The following is a 10,316-nucleotide window of genomic DNA, read 5'->3' as shown; positions in this document are numbered from 1 at the left end:
CGTTTTAGTCTTACATTGGACGAAAGAACAGTACTTGCCATACTGACATCAAAGCAATAAATGTTAAAATGGTTAAAAAATGAGAAAATACAATTACATTACTTTTTGCAATTACGCAAAAAAAAAAAATACGTATAAACGCGAAAAATGACCAAAAATTGACGTCAAACTTTAAAAAATAACCTAAAACTTTAAAAAATAGCAGGAAATATGAAACAATGCACAGTAAAGTTCACATTTTTATAAGCAGAGGTTCACTACACAAGGAAAAAAAGACGTCATCAAAATCCAGACTCTGGTCATAAGCATCATGGCATAAACGATGAGATGGACCCAGCGTGCGAATTAACGGAGGAGATGCCGGAAATTTTCTCCCCCCCCCCCCACACACAGAACAATTTATCCTCTGGAAAATAAATTTTATTTAATCCTTGCCAGAGATGTTTTTATCTCCCCAAAGAAAATGGAATTAAAGCATATAGTATAGGACTAACACATCTTAACTATATGAAAAAAGTATCTCTGAAAAGAAGAAACAGAAAATATGAGGGAAAACATGAACACAGGAATGATGAAGAAGAGAGATGGTAAACACGAACGAAGAGGTACTAGAACCAAGAAAAGAATATCGAAAGCTAGAAAGAAGATGTAAGGAAAAATAGAAAATATACACATAAAATAGAGGCAGGAAGGAAAAGGATTCAATTTTTCCCTATTTCAAGATGAGTCAAGGGATGAAAACTTAAATTTAAAATGTACTTTTAAGCCTAACATGGACATACCAGCTTTAGGGGATTACATAACCCAGTGTCACTTTTAGAGACACAGAGAGAGAGAGAGGTTGCTGTGAGAGGTTATTTATCCACCTAACCCAATTGTGTCAGTGAGTCAGTAAGTTGTTTCATTGTGTTGAGTAATGGAAATTGAATATCCATAACATAACTGCGGAGAAACATACAATAAAGCTCCCTGGCTCTTGATGCCTGTTGACAGATTTCATACGCTTCGATGGTGGCGCGCTCTGTTGGTAGGCAAATCGTTGTTTCATTGTTTCATGTTGGGGGCGGTAGGGTCGTTATTAAAATGATAGCGGGGGAGGAGGAACTCCAAGTGGCCAGTTTTTATTTCCCACACATTGTTTGGTTTTTATGCTTGTTGGAAAATAAAAACCGTACGTTGAACTGCGCAGCTGTGGCTGACCGAAAGAAAAGTCAAGTTGCAATATCTACAGAGTGTGACATAAAAATGGGTTTATTTGTTTTCGTTGGGAGAGTTTCTGTAAGGTTTTGTCAACACTTATCGATTATCATTTGTGGGTCTTCCTTATCGCACAACACTTGAGCAACCTTGCGTTCTGACGTCTCCGGGGAATGCTTTTATTGTTAGGCTAAATGCCTAGGTTGTTAGGTTAGGCTAGCTAGGTTATGTTCTCTTAGTATAAATGAAAAATTGTTAGTGTATTTATGAACTAAACTTAACAGACCTAGCATAACAACGTAGGTATTCCTCGTCTGACGTCAGAACACAAGGTTCTCTAGTGTTGTGCGCTAAGGGAGACCCGCCATTTCCAAACATGAATCGCTGGAGTGGAGCTCAACGTGCTGTAGATGTAGGGCTATATCTCTGGAGTAAGGCCGCGCAAGGCCACGCATAGCGGAAGGGAAGGGGGAAATCGAGTGGGCAGAGCGAAGCAGTACACGCTGATAGGAAGGCTGGTAACTTTGCAACGTCCCTCTAGTGCACTTCTTAAAATAAATTTATACCACGGCTACAGATATCTTAATCTCAGGGGGATAGGTTCTTTATTCGAGAATTCCAAATAAGAAAGCGTTTTATAGCCAAGAGGATATAGTTAAATGCGGATCTATATTCTGGAAACTATACACAATACAGAGAAAATATATAGCGAAGCTTGTATATACATTGAAATATATAATAAATATATGTATAATCGATAGGAAATCTTCTTCTTCTTTTCTTCTCACAATTTTGGGGAAAAGGCTTCTTCTTCTATCCTTCCTTCTAATTTGGGAAAAGGCTTCTTCTTCTTTTCTTCCTTCCATATTTGGTAAAAGACTTCTTCTTCTTTTATCAATCTCTTCTATGGTAATAGGAAGGCTTCTTCTTCTTTCATCAATTTCTTCTATGTTAAAATATGGAAAGGCTCGTTCTTCTTTCATCAATTTCTTCTATGACAAAATATATGAATGGCTTCTTCTTTCTTCAATTTCCACTTCTTTTCTTTGGTAAAAGGATAATCTTCTTTTTCTTTCTTCTACCTTTTATGACAATCTCTTTCTTCTATTTACAAAAAATAGTCATCCCCTTTTATTCATCGCTGTTTCTTATTTCCTCTATTCATATCAATTCTTATTTCTTCTTTCAGCAGCAATTCTTATTATCTTCTATATTCCGACGAGATATTCTTATATTCTCGATAAATTCTTCTATTTATTCTTTCCACAGCAAATTCTTATTTCTTCTATTCTTCTTTGCCACTGGAAAAGTCTTATTCCTTTCATTTATCGCAAATATTTCTCTTTACCATATCTCTTCTCAATAATATAGACAAATCATTATGCTGCATTCCTTGTAGAGAATTGAACCAAAGCTATAGAGGATTTTTAGGAGCGTCTAATCTGACAATACGCCTCCTCCTAAAACAACAACCAAGGGAAATAACCAGGATCGCTAATAACAAGCGCTGCCGACTAATAAAGAGAGCGCAACCGTAAAGTGCTTCGGGGCGTCTAATTTGACAACAGCGCCACCGGGGACAAGCAACCAAAACATGGCGACGTTCTCCTCGCCAGAGAAATAAAAAGAGATAGATTTCTGAATTCGTTCGCTTACTTAATAACTTTCCTAAACGTTTCATATGCGGCCATATTCTTAATTATTTTAATTTAACTATATACAACATTCTATTTATTTATTTTATAGTATTTGAACTCTTCTTTTATATATTTCTCAATTTACTATAATATATATAATCCCTCTTCTCCGCTCTAATTTTTTTATAATTTCCTTTGCTACTCTTTATATAGCGTGCTGCCATCTCTCGTCGATTCCGAGAAACCATTCCTCCTTGCAACTTTCATTGTGTCGTCGGAAGTGGCACGTGACAACTTCAGTCGCTTTCCCTCCCTCCACGCAATCCAATTCCCTCTCATGTGTTCATTGATTGTCTGAATTTAAAATTTTGGGTGCGTCTGCACTTAGGATATTTTGTACCCGTCACATAATACGAGGTCGAGCCCCTATATAATGATGCGTTCACTGTTTCAATTACTTAAACTACGGGGATCGTTACTGTGAACGCTTTAGGGGTCAGATGGTAGAGCTAGGTTACGTTTTATGGTCCCCATACAATCTCACTGACAGGCTTCGGGCAGAGAGTGGAATGATTTCAAGGGATGTTGACGATGCACATCTTACCTCTCGGCCAAGCTGTTCAGTGTGGACGTCAGGCGTCAGAGCACGGACTCCTGAGTTCGATGACCCACGGTCTTCTTGCACGTGGTTGGCGACGAAGCACACGCTAGTCTTGAAGAGGTAGCCCTTGAGAAGGCTATTCGAATGACGGTCTGACCTACGACTGCAACTTACAAGCGGTGGTACCGAAGATGGCCAACTCGCATCTGTGTCAGCGATTGCCTTGGCGCTAGCTACCGTTCGGTTTCCCGAGCCGGGCTTGAGACCTGATAGAGTGTATAGGTCTACTCCTGGTAGCAGGCATTCTCTTGGAGCTTCTACTGAATTCTGAGGTGCGACTAACTGAATAACTGAGTGACTCCCGAATCCTAGTGCTTAGCTCTTTTAAGCTGCTGGCAAATACTTCCTAGCTGCTCGGAGAGCACTTCCGTATTTGCCAGCCGATGACGGGCTTGAACCCTGCAGTATCGAAGAATGCCGTGTCTCCTGACGTCTTGTGTTTCCGTTTTTTGTGGAATGTTACCTTGTGCTGTAAGTTGTCGCTTGACCAAGCATTGATGTCTGGATATAGATTTTACCTTTTTCACAGAGTTGAGTCGTTCCACATTCCCCTGCTCGTAGAATATCCACAAGCTTGCGGTTACCCAGAGCCTTGAGAAAGATTATATGAGGTTAATTTATTTGACCCAACAAAAAAAAGTTACATAAAAGTGTGAAGTAAGGTACCCGTTGACCGATGGATTACATAATTGATTGTACCTTCACCTGTTGAGAGAGAATCAGAAATATAGCTCATATGCACAAAAGAAATTAATGCTTATGTTGTAGTGTTCATGCATTTGTAATGCATTTCTTTTGTAGATAAGCAAGAGAACTGATATCCACCAAAGAAATTACTTTTTTCTTTGTTTTGTTTTTTGTTGACAGTGTCCATTCACTAGTAGTGTTATTTTGTTTTGTTGTATTTAACTTATTATTAATACCCTGATCCATGAATAAAATATTTTTAACATCAGTTTGGCAGTATTATTTGTATAGGATACTGTCAATTGTCCAAACTTCATGACGTGAAGTGGAAGTCTTTAAGCACAAAATAATTGTTTATAGCTTAATTACATACAGAAATAACGACGTGATTTTTTTTCTTTTGTTGTTTACACACTGAATCGAAGCACTTAAACACTGTTCGTTTTGAAGCACTTGTATACTGCTTGTTCTAAGCACTTTGTGTGTGTCATTGTGTGGCATAAAATGAGAGTTCTTGCGTCGATGATGCTGGTATTCCTCTGGGCTGCTTCCGGATGGAATGACGTCTGTCCCTTAGCCGAGAGTTGAGGCGATTATAGAAGAAGGGTGTGGGAAATGTATTCTTGCGAGTAATAGACTGTGGGAAAGGGGTGCGTTTCACTTTGAAGGAGTGAGTGTGGGGTGTTATTGATGAAACCGGGGGAGCTTGATGTTTGGGGATTGCCATAGAGATTGTTTGGGACGGAGTGATGTCCACTATGGAATTCGCTTTCTTCTGTAACGACCGCCATGTTAGGCAGATTTCAGTTGTCAGCCATTCCAGTTGTCACGGACGTTACAGTTTTACTAATTTAAAGCTCTTAACATTAAAATTAAATGTATTTTGTGAACTTTTTTAAACATGAAACACAGTAAATGGTGATGACCTCCCTACAGAAAAAACTACGTTGAGTAAAATGTATTACTATTCCGGAAACTGAAAAAAATGTTCAGTCACGGATGTCACAGAATTTGTGAACTCACATTACAGGCTGTGAACTAAAATTTAAAAATTCAGGTTACTGCCTGAGACAAAATTCATTTTATACTCATTGTGTTGATCTGCAAGCTTTACAGATTCTAGTTCTGATCTATTAATTCACAAAAACGAAAAGGAATTGATTTTATAATTGCTTTATTCATGTCACGGATGTTACATGGAATTCGTCACGGATGTTACATCTGACAATATATGACAGACAGTTAAGATTTGTACTATTCTACCTTTCTTAAATTAATAAGATTACATGGTATAATTAACACAATATTGCAGTGACACATAATTAAGTCTCTAATTAGAAATCAGAGCAAATAATTTTATTTATTGGAAGAAACCATGGACTGAAGAAAAGTCTTGGGTGGTCATTATCCAATTTGTAATTATTATAACACAAATAGGATTTTAAAGACTTTTCTTAAAAATAAAAATCCTACAAGCAGATTTTGCTTTTGAAATCATAGATAACTCTACTTCCATTTTCCGTTATAGTTGGATTAGATAGAATGCGGACCACCTGCTTAATGTTTATTTATTTTTCATCCTCTTTATTAGGTACGAATAAATTGCCAGTTTTTCCATACTGCTTCAAGAAGATCACACGTAAATCACCACTGTTTCGCAAAACACTTGTCTGACACACTGCAACATAGTTATGGCTAACCTGAGTCTTTCCATGACCAGTGATGCAGACTTCAACGTATACTCAGGTACAATATTCACATTGAGTTCACATAGGTCTAATTCTTCGGTTTTCGAGTTATGTCCAAGTTCATTTATGTTGTTTTCAACAGATGCATCATCATCATCATCACAGTCATCAGAATATGATTCAGATCAATTTTCTTGATTTGATGTATTTCTTGTATTCCTGGTGCCGTTCGCACGTACTCCCATCGTTTGTTCAAAAATACTGAAGTTTCTTCTGTCTCTTGGTTACAAAAAGAACCTCAGTTGACTTACATTGAGCTTCAGTGACTTTGAAGAATTCTTCAGCATTTTGAACAGTACAAAGTAGTGATTTTACTGCTATTGAAGAATATGAGACCAAAGCTGAAGGGTTTGAGGTGTATTGGTCTTCATCGCTTCGGCTTTTTTCCTCCTCCACTCCTGTACCCTCAATCTAGTCTTTTCTCTCCTCAAATTCAAAAGGTTTTTGTCTTTTGCACACTTTTCCTTTTCTTCTTGCCTTTTTAACCTATTTCTTTCTCTATCCTTTTCCAAATATGCAGCCCATCTCTCTCGATTTTCAGATTTCATTTTAGCTCTCATTTTTGCCATTCTAGGAGCAGACTTTGCAGGTGGCATTATCTGCAACAAGAGAAAACATAAACTTGGACCAAATTATAGGTTATTTTATGTTTCTGTTAGCTACCACTGATTTTAAGGACATTTCATTATAACATAAAAAATAAATTCTAGATGGAACGAAGAAAAATAATTTCATTTTACTCTGAGACTTAATAAAATCAAGTTCTACACATCAATAATATATTTTAAATCTCTCTGAATTATACCAGTAATAGGTTATGTAACATGGACTATAGTTCATAAAGTTACACAACCCAAACCTAAAAGTATCAGTGGTGATAGAAATGTAACATCCGTGACTTGTAACATCCGTGACATCTATTTTATTCTTATTTAAACTCAGATAATATCTTTAAGATGGTAGGATGCAAGTATTTTACTAGAATGTCAACATTATCTACTTTTGACAAAAACAAATTTAGTTCAATTCTGTATTTTTTAAAAAGTATCTTCTTTTTGTCACGGATGTTACACCATGTACATCTAATTACTGTTTTACATTTAATTCATAAATTTACTCACCTTGGTCTCCGAAATTCAGTGTGTAGACTCTCAAAACATAAACTCAGCAGTAAACTTCCTGAGAATGGAGTTAACAGTTGAACTGCATGTCTATAAGGGAGTTGCCAACTTAGTGAATGCTACTGGCCATGTATTGCCAACTAAAAGCAGCTACTTCTTGTAACAATAAAACATATCAAATATATTATTTTTCAAAATATCTCAGCAGAATGCTTAAATGAGAAGTTTTATCTGCTCATTGCATGCAAATAGAACATATTTTTGATTATTATTTTTTTTGGGTATAATTCCCTCTTTACCCGGAATGGCTGTTGTATATTGGCATTTATCTTATTCGTATACTTTCAAGTTAAGAACTTGGATTAAATTATTTATACTTAATTGTTTATATAATTCATGTATATATTTACGTTTTATATATGTTATAATATTATTATTATTCGCGTATTTTTGCAACATTTATTCAGAATTTATAGGCTAATAATTATCACAAATAATATATGCAACGTTTTCATTGTTGTTTAAGAACAAGTTAAATACATTTCTTCTTAATATCGATTTTTGTTCAACAATGTACAAGATTGAAGTAATTTACCTTCGTTATAAACTAAATCTTTATTTAATCATTTTTATGTGCCAGGGCAAATGATTTATTTGATAAAATCAGTTTAGTTATTTCTATATAATTTTATATTGGAATATTATAGCAAAGTATTTCTCCCTCGTTTTGAATAAAATATCGTTTTCCTATTGGCTGTTTATGTTAGGAGTGGGGGAACCACGCTTCATGTTCTTGGCGATGCAAGAACTTTCACGTTGGCATTTTTAATTGTTGCCAACCTGAACTTTAGCTTACTATCGCTAATTAACATTGATGTGTAATATAAATTATAAGTTTTTCTTGTGTTATTTTATGTTACGAGTTTGTATTGTAAATTAGAACAATCTGTTATGCTGTGTCTCGCGCATGAGGTAGCAGTTGAGGTCTTGCTATTAACTGTGAAGGCGGTGCGCGGACTCTCGTGTTAAATAAATTGCTTATCACTGCCGGCGAGCGTGCATGACCCAACAAAATATAATTTTAACTTGTGCGAATCAGTATGTACGCGCGCGATTCTTGATTAAAGATTTTGGATATTTTAATTATAAAGTATTTGGAATTTTATTTACTGTCACGTGTCGCAATTCGGTGGTTTCCTTCCTGGAGGAAGGATCCCTGGGTGAGAACTGGCGCTTCCAACTGACCAGCCGGAGCAAGGAGCGGTGTGTTGCCAATTCGGATCTCCATACCCTGGAGTTACGAGTGGTGGCACGTTGCAAGGAATATACTGAGCGTTAGAATAACGAATAAGACAATGGATAAATAAGACGCAACATGACTTGGGGATTGGAGGAGGACATTGGGTGAGAGGGCATTAGCTTAGCCCCCCCCCCCCTCCCTAGCTAATGGAGTCCACGATGCAAGTGTAGCGAGACTTGAGTTACGTTCAAACAAGACTTGATTGTAGCGGCAAACTCACGTCATCCATTACAGAGTTTTGCTAGATCAGAAACCTAACTGCAGACAAGTATGAATCAGCTTTCTATTAGTACACGTCTCTGCAGGCATCATTTTGTCTCACACGTGCTACATTATATTCCATTTATGTATCTCACCAATATCCTTTGCAAAAGCAAGTACTGCTACAGAAGAATCTGATGTTTCCAAAAAGTGACAAAAGATGGCAGGTGAAGACAGGTGAGAAGCAAATGGTATTTATTTCTCTTACTTTTCATAGAATATCTCACGTGTCAGTACACATATGCGATATGTCGAACGGATCTAGAAGAATGAGATTTGCTGTCAGTCAAAACCACAAGCAAGAATAAACATGATTTCTGGATAACAGTTACACAGACAGTTGTAAGATTTCATAAGATACATCAGGTAAGTAGTTATTTTCATATATACGTATTTATTTAAAAGTCATCACTTTTCGCTTCTTTAATTTTGTCACATGGTGAAAGTTTCTGGCATGATGTAATATGTTTTATAAGTCGATATAATTACAAAAATTTAGAACTAAATATATAAGTTATTGAATCGTTACAAGTATTCATAAATATATATTTTTATAATTATAGTAGTAACATTAGGAATTCTAGAAATGAGAAATATTTTAATCTAGATTCACCCCATAATGTTGCTTCAAATTATATTTTTCTGTTTCTTAAAAAGAAACTTGTTTTAATGTTAAATTGCATATTTTAACATTTAGATGTGAAAGATTATTATATCCTAATGCTCTATAGGATGTGCATGCATGTGTGCTATATACAGGTAACGGATTTATATGTAAATACATATTTATGTATGAAGCTGAAATCAGTTATATTTTGTATTATCTATGCGCATCATGGCATGTAGACTCGAAAAATTCAGTTTTTATTTTTCATATTTTTACATATATTACGTTTTAGTTCATATTTTACATATTTTATTTATTTTTAAATATTTACATATTTCAGAACATTTCTCAACATATACTCCATATTCGCGCATATTATTGCTAATAATTTACAAATTTGAAAAATACTCCCATTACTTCTTACGATATTGAACGCAGTTTTGGGTCAATATGCATCCACCTTAAGAAACAACAGATTGAAATTCACGTTCGTACACTTACAACAATATTTTGTTATTTATTGTTTTGGAAACAGATAATGAAAACACATTTTGTGTGGTTTTACAATTAATGTCAATGTTACAATTTTAAGTCCACATAGAACTCCATATTTTGATGAAAGTAACTAAATAAGTATCTACATATTTAGCACATTTTTACTTCTTGTATATCCGTTTCCTGATTACACATATTAAGTGCTATTTTTCTATATTTAACTACCTGTATTACTTCTTCCAATTTCAGTCCTTTTACATTGCTCATTTATCTCTTGAATTAATCGCGACGATGATGATTAGTGATGAAATTAACTATGAGACAAACACAGTGATATATATGCCTTAACTGGAGTTCGAACTTGGGACCTCTAGCTTCGTAGCGCGTAACGCTAACCGCACACAAACAATAAACTTGCTTATAAGAACATAACACAATCAAATTAATATCTAACACTTATTAAAAACATTTCACCTATCTTCTAATTTCTTGACATTTTGAACCAGTCGTTAAAGGAATTAATTTGCTAGTTTATAAATGTAGCAAATAATTTTGTTTATAAATCTAAATAAAATTAATTAATTAATTATTTAATAATTGAC

Source organism: Lepisma saccharinum, chromosome 12, assembly GCF_977018435.1.
Source record: "Lepisma saccharinum chromosome 12, izLepSacc3.1, whole genome shotgun sequence".
Classification (NCBI taxonomy): domain Eukaryota; kingdom Metazoa; phylum Arthropoda; class Insecta; order Zygentoma; family Lepismatidae; genus Lepisma; species Lepisma saccharinum.
This window is presented reverse-complemented; position numbering follows the sequence as displayed.